Source organism: Lemur catta, chromosome 10 (assembly GCF_020740605.2).
Source record: "Lemur catta isolate mLemCat1 chromosome 10, mLemCat1.pri, whole genome shotgun sequence".
NCBI lineage: Eukaryota > Metazoa > Chordata > Mammalia > Primates > Lemuridae > Lemur > Lemur catta.
In genome coordinates this window covers 71,758,666-71,771,339 of record NC_059137.1, presented here as the reverse complement: position 1 = coordinate 71,771,339, position 12,674 = coordinate 71,758,666, and the positions used below count along the sequence as shown (strand labels likewise).

Here is a 12,674-nt window from a genome sequence, read left to right as displayed (position 1 = left end):
ATTTTTGATTTGGTTAGAAGATCAAAGTAAGCATAACATTCATATTAGCCTAGGTGAGTGTTAACCTTTAATATTCTTTTTTGAAATGTGTCCTATTTCCTATCTAAATTTTTGTGTGAGTTTGTTTTTATGTTCTGTTTGAATTAAAATAAAGAGTACAATCGTTTCTATAACTTATTATTACAGTAAGGGGGTATTATTATTACACATTACACTGTATTATTGTTACCACATATGAGTCATTATAGTATGTTGTTATTATTATTATGTGCACTGTTCATCAGGGATCTCATTTACATACGAATCCAACCTAAAGACATTCTCAGGAACATATCTTGTCTATAACCCAGGGACCGCTTGTATACATAGTTTTAGGAATCCCAAATATAAAATTTGGTGTTTAAAAATGCCCCTGTTTACCCATAACTGATTTGGAATAATACAATTTTGCTAGACCAAAAAGATAAAAAAAAAAAAAAAAAAAGAAGAAGAAGAAGAAAAAGAAGAAAAAACACCTCTGGAAAATACGTAGGTAAACTTCATTTTCCTGGAACAGGAAGTAGATGTTTCATAAAATCTTGGCTCTCTTTTTTAAACCATCCTGCTATTTTCTTTGTTTAAAAAAATCAAAATGCTGTTTCATTTATAAGCATACCAATGTAAACTAAAAGACAATTGATGGAAATTTTTTATTTTTGCCAACTTAGAAAAAGGAAATATTTGGCCAATTAGTACAAAGTATTCACGTAGATTCTCCCCATCCCTGATTTATTTTTATAGTTCTCCTACCTCTTAAACCAGGCAGAATTAATTAGTGGAAGAGGCCAGAGATGCTGCTAAACATTCTACAGTGCACAGGACATTCTCCCCACAACAAAGAATTTTCCAGCTCAAAATGTTAATAGTGTCAAGCTTGAAAAACCCTGTTCTAATGTTACGTTTTACCTTTTATGAAAATCTAAAAAAATTTAAATTTTTTTTCTGTATTTTGGCTTGCTTATAGCCCTTCTATAAATAACTCTTGTATAAAATAATAACAATCAAAATGCTACTCTTGTTCTACCAGAGTGAGTCCAAGTAACTCTCTGCCTTGAAGGCAGGGCCTGTAGATCATTTCTGATTTGTATTTAAAGCATTTCGGTGCCTCATAGATGGTACTAATAGCAATGAAAGTTTGACAGTTGCAGTGAAGATTTGAACTTCTGAAGACTTCAAGGGCCAAAAAAAGAATCCTTCACATTGACCTGAAAGAATGAAGATTAAAGGGGCTTGGCCCCTTTCTCCTGGATTGTTTAGATAGTACTATGTATTTTTCATTGATTAAGCATAATTTTCATTTCGTAAGCTTAACACTTTTGTAGATTTGTTCTGCCATCTCTCTTTAGAATACCCTTCTTAATTGGGGTGTAAACTTCCAAGAAAATAAAGTTCACTAAATTACCTTACTATACTTACCTTTTCAAGTATCATGTCTTTCTCTCCGACCGCACTTTTTTGGCAGGAAATAAAATGGGGGGGTTGGGAAATTATCTGATGTAGGTTAGAGTGTATGTGCATGTGCCTGTGCATGTGTGTCACACCTTTGTGCTTGATAGCTAGAGTGCCCACCTGTGGGTTTGACTGCTCAGCACCCCTCTTCTGGGAAGTTACTCTTATATGCCAACCCTGTGATGACTGGTGCTGTGTCTGTGTTTTGTGGTCTTTCCAATCCACCTCAATGGTTTTGCCCAGGCCTAGGCCCCCAACCCCAGTGGAACAACCAGAGTTCTTCCTTCAGGGTTTTTAAACTCAAGACCAAAAGGGAGTGGGCCATGACTAAATCTGCAAGGTGTGCACAGAGATGCTGCAGATGCCTGTGTTTCCCACAATGTGGAAGACGCCATGAAAGCAGGATGGCCCGCACACCCTTGGTGACCCTTTCCCTTCTCCCAGCTTGTCTTCGGGTTCTTCTTGGCTTCTTCGAGAACATTCCCCAGATCCTTCCAACGTTCTTTCTTTTTGCTTAAACCAGTTATAATTAAGTTCCTGTGACTTGCAACCCAGAGAGTCATGACCACAGAGTCCTTACCTGGAAAGGAATTCCTCAAGCTCCCCACACACAGACGTCTCCAAACAAAAATAAAACCACATACCCCAGAGTGTATCTGTTTTCAGGAAGGGATTTCTGGTAATTAGCTTAGATTGCAACAAATGGCACACACAGACTGTTGGCTCTGCATGTGTGCTCCAAGATTGGTGTTTACCCTATTATATTCCAATTTAAGAATGTCGTAAAGTTTATTAGTGAACAAATGGAAATGAGCAAGAACACATATATGGGTGGTGAGAGGTGTGTGCCTTGATGGATAGATTTTTTTAGACTTCAAAAAAATTAATTACTTTCATCGGATTGATAGCAAAGGGGGCACAACCATATTCCCCACTTATACTTGGTGATGGTTGGGTATTTTTAGCAAATGAGTTGTCAGCAGAAAGGCTTCATTAGACCCATCAGGGTATCTGCCCATGAAGAACGAATCCCAAACTGTACTGACAGTTTCCTTGAGCCAAAATGATGAAGCACCTCTGACAAGAGCCATATTGTGCTCCCCATGCGAGGAGAGTGAGGAACAAAAGAGACAGTTTGATCTTCATTTGGTCAGGTTAATATTGACACAGCTTAGAGAAATCAGAAGTGTGTATATTGTACACGTGCAGCAAGTGCTCTGGAGACTTGCCTGGTGGTTTCCATAAATCAGAAAGGGGAACTCAGAGAGGAAAGAAGGTCTCCTGTTTTCTTGAGATGGTTGTTCAAACTAGATGGTCTATTTTTACAAAGGAAAATAAATAAAGCTGTGAGTGCTCAGGCTCATGGCTCAAAACAAGCCAGTGGGTTTTAAAATATATATACATATATACATAATTATAGAAATAATATATCATTATTATTATTTTTATTTGGGAGCTAGAGTGTTGCCCATGTTCTATCATTTCACACATAAAGCATGCCTAATGTGTGAGTGTTCTGAATTATTCGTTCCCATATAGAAATCCTTATAAACACACATGAACCAAAATGGGGCCCTTAATGGGAACAACAGTCTAACACTTTCCTCACCAACTCCCTAAATCCATCCTGTAGAGTAAATTTTGATGATTGTGAGCCTATCCTTAAAGAAAATGTAAATTAGGCTGAACTAGTTAATGAGGTGATGACTTATTTGTCTTTAATTGGTTGTGAAACTCCCCTATTCAAGTATTCAATCTTTTATTAACTACTCCTAATAGTCAGCCTGGAACTACTCCTCTATGAAGTATAGTAGTCAAGCATTTTTTTCCAGGCCCCACTTTCTGATGGTGTAACATTAGTCCTTCTTTAAGAAGAAGACAGTGAGGACGGAGCAGGATATTAACTCACTTATTTCAGGTCAGTCTAAAATCAGCCCACATCATTTCAAGAAGTTCTTAACCTGTGCTTTCAGATGAATTATCTCCCAACCAATTTCTCTCCCTCTCTCTCTTTCTCTCTCTCTCTCTCTCTACATTAATGATATGTTTAGGTAATAAATATTTGTTCAATGACATGAAAGCAACGATTTTCAGTTTTCAATAAACATGTGATCTCCCTCTCTATTCTTGAATGTTTCAACCCAAACAAGGACTTTATAAGAGTTATTGTTTGAAAGATTCTTGGTTTTTCCTTTCACACTCATTACGTGCTTGACTTAAGTGGAAGCATTTGCAGATTGGTAACACTATTATAATTGTCTTTGATAGTTGTACCTTAACAAGAGGACTTTGCTCTCAGCTTCTCCTACTAAGAAACCTGCGAATCAGGGTAAAAAAAAAAAAAAATACCTCTTTAGTGTCCCTACTCCCCTATGGCAATCCTAATTTTTGGTTTTCTGTGAGCTTTTGAGCATAAGGCACTTTATGTTGGGAGCATCTTTAGATAACGAGATTTTTACATACTGAATGGTAAAGTAGGCTTCTTTCTTTCATCGTTCATGTGTCTAAGCTACTAGAGCAAGAAAAGCTATAAGAGGATAATTCTGGGTAACCAGTGATTGTGCTACATCTCCTGCCTCCCCTGACCCCTGTGCTGTGTACACATGCTCGCCCAACTTTTCAAAAGGACATATTACTGCAAGAGTATAACAACATTCTTCCATTCTTCCTTATAGAAATTTTTTGGGACTTTCAATTAATTAGAGTAGGTGGGGCTCTTACATTAGAGTAGGCTCTTACATTAATGAGAGTAGGTGGGAAACTGGAAATTGATCATAAAGCATTGTATATTGAATCTTCAAAAAATGTAAGCAGGCCGGGCGCGGTGGCTCACGCCTGTAATCCTAGCACCTCTGGGAGGCCAAGGCGAGTGGATCGCTCGAGGTCAGGAGTTCAAGATCAGCCTGAGCAAGAGCGAGACCCTGTCTCTACTAAAAAATAGAAACAAATTATCTGGCCAACTAAAAATACATATAGAAAAAAAAAAAATAGCCGAGCATGGTGGCGCATGCCTGTAGTCCCAGCTACTCGGGAGGCTGAGGCAGTAGGATTGCTTAAGCCCAGGAGTTTGAGGTTGCTGTGAGCTAGGCTGACGCCATGGCGCTCACTCTAGCCTGGGCAACAGAGCGAGACTCTGTCTCAAAAAAAAAAAAAAATGTAAGCAGCACATCATTATTATTAGCAATTGTCAAAATGAAGGATGTGGCTTGCTTGTGTATAGTGACAAGGGAGAGTCAATACTAAATAGAAGTAAATGGAGTAGTTAAAAATGATTTTTTTATTAAATTAAAAACTGAATCAATAATTTCTTTGGTGATGAATCTTCTTATTTGAGGATAACATAGCATTTAAAATATGGGCTCTGAAGTCAGACTAACCTGGGTTGGAGTCCTATTTTCCAGGCATATGATCTGTGTGACATCAATTACTTAGCCTTCTAAAGCCACCATTTTCTCAATGCAAAACAGAGACAATGTTACTTATAGGGGCATCTTAACATTTAAATGAGATAATGCAAAACATTTAACAGAGTACGTAATGCAGAGGCATTACCTAGTCAAATTATGAGTTAGGCAATATACTATTGATGTAAATGAAAATTGTATTGACATTTATATATGTTACATATTCACTTATATAATGTTTTAAATTTTCACAAAAGGGCTCTCTTTTTAGCTGTAAACGATGATTAATACATACTGTCTGACTCTATTTTCAAAATGTGATGTATAATATAGTTTTAGTAGACCCAGTGAAGTTTTTCCTAGTCAGATGCCTTGGCTAGCTCATAAAAATAGGAACAATAGAGTATAAAAAAATGATGTCTGGGAAAAACATGGGAAATATCTTTGCTTACCAATTAAAGAGCATATGAAAAACAGAATAAATAAAATCTCTTAATTTATGCATTTTGTGTTCTCATAAATCATTTTCCTGTCAAAATTATCAGACTTTATTATTGCTGAATATTTTAAACATCATAATGGAATTTTGGTAGCATAAATCATAAAGCTTTCAGTTAGAACATTTGTGTACATACCTCAGCATTTTTCTTATATCTTGGCTTAAAAAAAACAGCACTTAGTCTAGAAATAAATCCATGCAGAGTATAAATGTCAAACTACACTCTTAAATTTTAGGAACTCAGCAATCCAGGCTGGCCACTGTTCTTGCAATATAGTTATGGATTTTTAAACTGTGTTTCTAAGACTCACTCTTCTCAAAAATGCAGCTGTCCCAGCTTGTGTTTTAATTTTGTTAACAATTTTTATCTCCAAGCATCCTTCCTGCAAGTGACACCTACTCACTTGAGTTTTCCATGTTCTGCAAAAAGAAAAAAAATTTCAGACATAACAAATCTGGGAATAGCTTGTCCTTGACATTAGAAAATAATTTATTTCATTTAACAAAAGCCTTACTCAATATATTTCATTTGTGATTTGCAAGGGAGGCAACTGGTTTGGATAGTGTGTGTAGTCCAGAATGCCGGACCTAAGCATCAGGGGTAAAATCCACTGAAGGTCATATGGCACTGAGAGGTAAAACAGTGGAAATGATGAAAAGGACTATTTATGGTGATTTAGCTGAAGGAAAAATCACCACACATTTTTTGATGCTTTAAAGTTATTGTTTGTCTAGTGGCAAACAGAAGCTTATTCCCTGAGTCTAATTTGGAATTAAGGATAAATAATTTGTTAATGAGGTAAACACCACCTTATCCATAGGTTTTATATCTTACATCATTTTTTAAAATGACTTTGCTTCATATTGAACTTTGTGCAACTTCTTCCACCATCTCTCATCTAGGAATTTTATGCGTGAATCACTTAAATGACATAAAGATGTATGTGATTATTATTTGAAAGTTCACATGTATTATAAAGTATATAAAGCAAGGAATTGTAATATAAGTAACAAGTCCCATACATGGAATCTTGCAAAATACTTTCTGTGAGTCAAATTAATCCCATGAATTCTGAGAATGACCTTTTGATAGTTTAAGAACCAGGAAAGGAAAGAGACCTGTCTTTATTGTCCATGGCATGGCAGGCACTGGGCCAGGCATTTATATATGATCTTAATTCTCACAGCAGTCCTAGGAGGTGGGGATTTACAGAAGAGGAAACTAAGGCTCAGAGAGGGGAAGGAACTCACTCAAGCCACCTGGCTAGTGAATGGCAGAGCCAGGGCTAACCTCAGTTTCTGTTGACTCCTACGTCTCTACTAGAAACCCTGGAAAGAGCTCCCTAAGATAATGGAGAGACACTATAAGCTTTTAGATTAGCACTTTGTATTAGCAATTTGGTTAAATTATGACATCTTTATTTTTATTTTTTTTATTTTAAATTTTAAAAAGATATGAATGCACATTTTTTTTTTTTTTTTTTTTTTTTTTTAGAGTCTAGCAGCTTTTATTAGGTTTGTCTCCTATGCCATGAACTCACAGGGCATAGGTTCCAGCAGGGCTCAAGGTCCTTTCTTTATGCTTCTTACAAAGTGTGCCATGCATGGATCCGGTCCCAGCACCTCAGGCTCCTCTCGACTGCTTCTCACAAAGTGTGAGACACCTATTATGCCATGAATTCATAGGGAATAGGTTCCAGTAGCTCGGGCTCCTTTCCATTGGTTCTCACTAAGTGTGCTTCTCTGGGTGGAGCAGGCTGGCACTTCAGCTGAACCCAGGTACCTTTCTCTTTGGCTTCCTTCTTTTTCTGATCATTTTCCTTCACACGTTTCAAGAAGCTATCTCGGCTCTTAGAGTGCTTAATGTGCTCAATATGCACATTAATCCTCTTGGCAAGAATCTTGCCCTTAACTTGTTTGTTTACAACAATTCCAACAGCATGCTGGGTAACATTGTAGACTCTTCCACTTTTACCGTGGTAACATTTGTGGGGCATGCCTTTTTGAACAGTACCCATTCCCTTGATGTCTACAATATCACCTTTCTTGTAGATTCACATGTATGTGGCCAAAGGAACAACTCCATGTTTTCTAAAAGGCCTAGAGAACATGTATCGGGTACCTCTCCTCTTTCCCTTTGTGTTCGTCATTTTGGTGAATTACTGGAAGATGGCAGCTCCCTGATTTACATTTTTAAAAGATGCCTTTTGATGCTGAGTGGAGAATTGATCATAGGCAGACCCGTAGTTAAGCTGCCACTGAATTTCAGACAAGAGACGACAGTGGCTGCAGCTAGGACAGCAGTAGAGAGGGAGAGAAATTGGAAAAGTGTTTGAACTTGAGAGATGCTTTAAAGGTATAACATTAATAGGATTGGCTGATGGATTATGTGAAGAGTGAGGGGGAAAAAAGAATAAAGAATAATTCCTAGATGTTGGGCTTGAGTGACTGGGTGGATGGTGATGCTGTTTAATGAAACAGAGGAAGCTGGCGAGGAGGTGGCCATGTTTTATGTGAGATGTTTATTAGACGGCTACATGGAGACTTCACGTGGGTGTAGATTCTGTTGTCACTGGCAGATAGACGATGTTAAAGCCACGTGACTGGATAAGATCACCAAGGAGAATGTGTAAAGAAAGAAGAGAAAGTGGTCAGGAAGCAAAGTTAGGGCAGTGAACATTTAGAGCCTTAATAGGGAAGAGCAACCAACAAAGATGACCAAAGAGTAGCCAAGGAGTTGGGAGAAGAACAATGAGTGTGATGTCAGGAAGGTGAAGGAATTAAGTGTTCCAAAAAAGGGGGAGGGTCAACCTCATGGAATACAGCAGAGAAGTCACATAGGTTAAGAACAGGAAAGAGATTTTTGGATTTGGAAACCTGGAAGTGATGGGTACTTTCGAGAAGAGCAGTTGCAGTAAACTATGGGGCCATATACCTGACGGGAGGGATTGAGAAGGCAACAGAAGGTGAGCGTGTATCAGTGATGTAAGAAGAGGGGGTGTTTTTCTCTCTTAAGGAATATCCACATTACACTTGAGGTATCCATCATTACCTCAAGTGTAAACACCTCAAGTGTTTACAAGTCATTATTTCGATCTCTTTTACTTCATGTGCTGCACTGAAAGCTACCAGCATATAGCATAAAGATTAAATATTTCATAGCAACAGAATAAAAAGTAAAATAGGATTCTGTGAGAATGAAATTTTCCACTCCACTTGCCTGTGCGCTTTCAAACACGCGTGTAGTAAACCTATGGGACACTACATCACTGTCACTATTTTGGTTTTCACATTAGTTCAAAGGGAGCCGAATCATTTCTGTTTCCTTGCCCTAGTCATCCTGATCTTCAGCTTCTTTTAGGGACCTTGGGACCTACACCTTAGCTTTTGGCCTTTTTTTCCCCTCACATTTCCAGGCCTTCCCACGCCTTCCAAAACCTAGGAATTACTCAGGCAAAAAGACCCATTACCTCTAAAATGTTTAATGATTGAATCTTTGGAACCTCGAGTGACAAAGGACTGTGACAGGGAACATTTGCTATTTTTCCTAACTGGTGGGATTGGTCTGAGATTTTGCCAGTCAGTTCCCAATTGCAATGCCTAGTAAAGTAATTTTCTAAATTCCATGCAGCAATTATAGGCTGGGGTCATAAATGCAGAAGGTATGTGTGGCTGGGATGGAGGTGATAGGTTAAAAAGGAGGGGAAGGTCCTTTTATTTTCTAAACCTTTAGCAAACTGAGTGGGAGACATGTACATATGTATGCATATAATTTTAACTTAAGGTGGAGGGAAACATTTTAGAGACATTTGAGCAGATTACAAATAGTATTTGTATACATGTAACTAAAACAGTAATTTATCAGGTAGAAGGCAGATGGGGGGAATAAAATGCCAACCTGTATCTACAGTTGGGTTGTGTTGATGATGAAGTGCTGTTTATTCAGGGCCAGCCTAGCTTGTCAGCAACATAAGAGCCGTTGCAGCACATGACTCCCTGCGTAGCTAGAAGACAATAATAAATTATCTCCTATGCAAACAGCACCAGCACAAAAGCAGAACAAATAGACTCTGCCTCCCGGAATCCTGAAGATTCTCACTCATTCCCTTGTTTGATTCCATTTTAAACATGAAAGTTTGACATTATCCTAAGGCCAGTAAGATCAAATCTGGTTTGGAGAATTTTATTAGGGTAGATAGTTTGTTTATAATGTGTTTTGGGGTTACTGTAAAATGTATTTTTGTTTCTCTAACATGCCTAGGAGATTCAAATAGTTTTTTGTTTTATCAATACTTTATTGATAAAGTATTGGAACTCGAGGTCACCCACAGGAAAACTGAGACAGTGCTGCCCAAAGGAACTAGATCACTTGAAGGATATGATGAAAATACAGATTCTTGGCCCCAATCCCTGACCTGCTAAATATGTGGTCCCCAACCCCGGGACAGCAGATTGGTACCAGTCCATGGCCTGTTAGGAACCAGCCACACAGCAGGAGGTGAGTGGCAGGGAGCGAGGGAGCGAGCAAAGCTTCATCTGTATTCACAGCCGCTCAGAATTGCTCACATCACCTGTCAGATCAGTTGCAGCATTCGATTCTCATAGGAGCACGAACCCTACTGTAAACTGCGCATGCAAGGGATCTAGGTTGCGGGCTCCTTATGAGAATCTAATGCCTGATGATTGGGGTGGAGCTGAGGTGGTGATGCTAGTTCTGGGGAGCAGCTGCAAATACAGATTATCATTAGCAGAGAGGTTTGACTGCACAATAAATGTAATGTGCTTGAATCATCCTGAAACCTTTCCCCCTCCAACCCCTGAGAGTCCATGGAAAAATTATCTTCCATGAAACTGGTCCCTGGTGCCAAAAATGTTGGGGACCACTAAATGAGAACCTCTATCAAGTCAGTCCAGAAATAAACATACTCCAAGGTGACTTTTACAATGAGGCTAGTTTGAAGAGCAAGATGCTAAGGGTGTGAGTCAGCACAAGTCCTATAATAGCATTGAGAGTGTCCAAAGGACTGGTTCATAGGAAAATGTATCAATTAACAAATGCCTGCCTAGAGTAGTGCTTTTCAGATTTCAATGTGCATTTCAGAACCCTGGAATTGGTGGAAAATGCAGATTCCGCTTCAGTAGGACCATGGTGTGGCCTGAGACTCGGCATTTCTAACAAGATGCCTGGTGCTGCCAATGCTGCACAGCATCCTCCAGGCATCAGCTTGACACAGAACAATCCAAACAGGCTGGGGTTCAGCCAACATTGCTGAATAGCCAACGTCCCATAAGCATGGCTTTGAGTAATGCTGATTCTACTGATTCCTCGTCTTGTGCTCAGATAGGAGTAAAACCCTATCTTGTTCCAGTGACCCAGCCAGGAGTTTAGTGATAATTACCTTTATATGTGAAAATCTCCTAGGAATGTGTCTTCTTTCAAGGGTTTATAAATGTATTTTGGAAGTTTTATATACATAATGAAAAAATATTTGGAAAGGAAAATTGTAGGGCTTGCTATGGGGAAGCCATCAGTTACTGGAGATAAGATCTAGGTAATTGTGATCCATCCTTGGTTTTCTTTGGAACCATACCCTCTTGTACACTTCATAATGGCAAAAAGCTCAGCATTCGAGTTCTTGATTGATCCTCAATGATAATCTGAAATAGTTTTATCTACTGAATGCACATTGTGTATAATATGAAGTTCGATTGAAAAAAAAAAGATCATTCTAAATATCTATTTCTATTGTGGGTGAGTTAACTTTTTAAAAATATCTACTTAAAGATTGTTATTATGTCATTTGGAAAAGAAATAAGAAGCAGAAAAGCTGACAGTATGCTTTTTGGAACACACAGTTCCAAAAGCCATTATATTTGCACATCATAAATATCATTACCAAGCCAGTACAATAGATCCTTGGTATTCATCAGCAGTAGCTCCTGAGACCTTTGTGGATTCTCATGAGCAATTCCTACTAACCAAAAAAGGGAGAGTGGCCTTGTAAGATGCCTGATGAGAGTGGCTGCCATGGAGTAGACAGTAAAGCCCCTGGAGATGTGGAAGCTGGTGGTCAGCGGGCCTGCCCGCCAAGGGCCCTGGCTGACCTTGAGATTGAACTCAGCAGAATTAGAGTATGTGTATGATGACTATTTGGAGTGGCTGGTAAACAGTCTAAGCCACAAATACCCAATCCACAAGTTTCAAAGAGTGGATTAATGTGGGTATGGAAAATCTGCGACTGTCTGCACTGCTCGGATCTTCACAGTGGCTATCTTAGGGGAGGTGTGTGGCACTGCCACTTTCTACGGTATACATTTCTGTGCTGCTTTAGTATCTTACCAGTGGCAGGCATAATTCTGATTGCTATTACAATCAGAAAAAAATGGACACAATTCTTTAAATCCCTTGAGGGCACATCATGGTGTCTTTCATTGGGTAGCACAAAAGACTATCAGTTGATTGATGATATATGATGATCACACATGTGCTCTGACATATATGTATGCATGCTAGGATAGAGGATTATTGAGTATGTAGCACAGGTTGATTTTGTGTATGTATTTCTCCAGCCATGCAACAAACATTGCTTGAACAACCAGTATATGCCAGGCATTATGTTAGTGGCTAGCATGTGGTCTTTACCCGTACTTCTTTAAGGAAGAGAGGCAGCCATGCAAAGTGGTTCTCATTGTAGTTAATAAAACTCTAAAAGGCCAGAGCGTTTTCTGTGAATAATGTCAGTCACAGGTCTGGGTGTCCTGAAGTAATGGATGTCCTTTCTGCAATTATTCATTCCTCTATAGCTGCCACACGGAGCAAGCAAATCTGACATCACAGCTCCTTTTAATATCTCCCAGATTTCTACACTGGAATAAAAATTACTCAGTAAACTTGATTAAGTTCATTCTTAGGAATTTCTGCCTGAAGTTAATAATAATCATCAGAAAACAAAATTACAGGAAAGAACAATAACTACCTCCTACTTTTCTAGTGATGAATTGTAATAATAGCAGACATTCGTGCATAGATCTTATTAGTCATAAGAGGGAAAATATACTTTGCAGAATAAATATTTAAATAAATATTTTAGGCAAAAATGTTTAAGATATTTGTTCCTTGTCTAAACCATTCTTAATAATGAGGGCAAAATTCCTTCCTTACTTGGACTGGGAAAATAAACAAGCAAAGTGTGTTTTAAGCCACAGGATGAAAGTTTCCAAACTTTTTCAAAGCCAACTGTTTATTTCACTTGCCTCTAATAATAAATATCTGTCCTAATATG

General features: G+C 38.4%; 1 protein-coding gene and 1 pseudogene across 1 annotated transcript in view; one reads left to right on the top strand and one right to left on the bottom strand.

The window, feature by feature from the left end:
• PRUNE2 (prune homolog 2 with BCH domain) overlaps positions 1-12,674 on the top strand; it is a 252,700-nt gene that overhangs the window by 151,549 nt on the left and 88,477 nt on the right. The window lies entirely within an intron of this gene.
• LOC123646012 lies at positions 6,933-7,561 on the bottom strand (annotated as a pseudogene).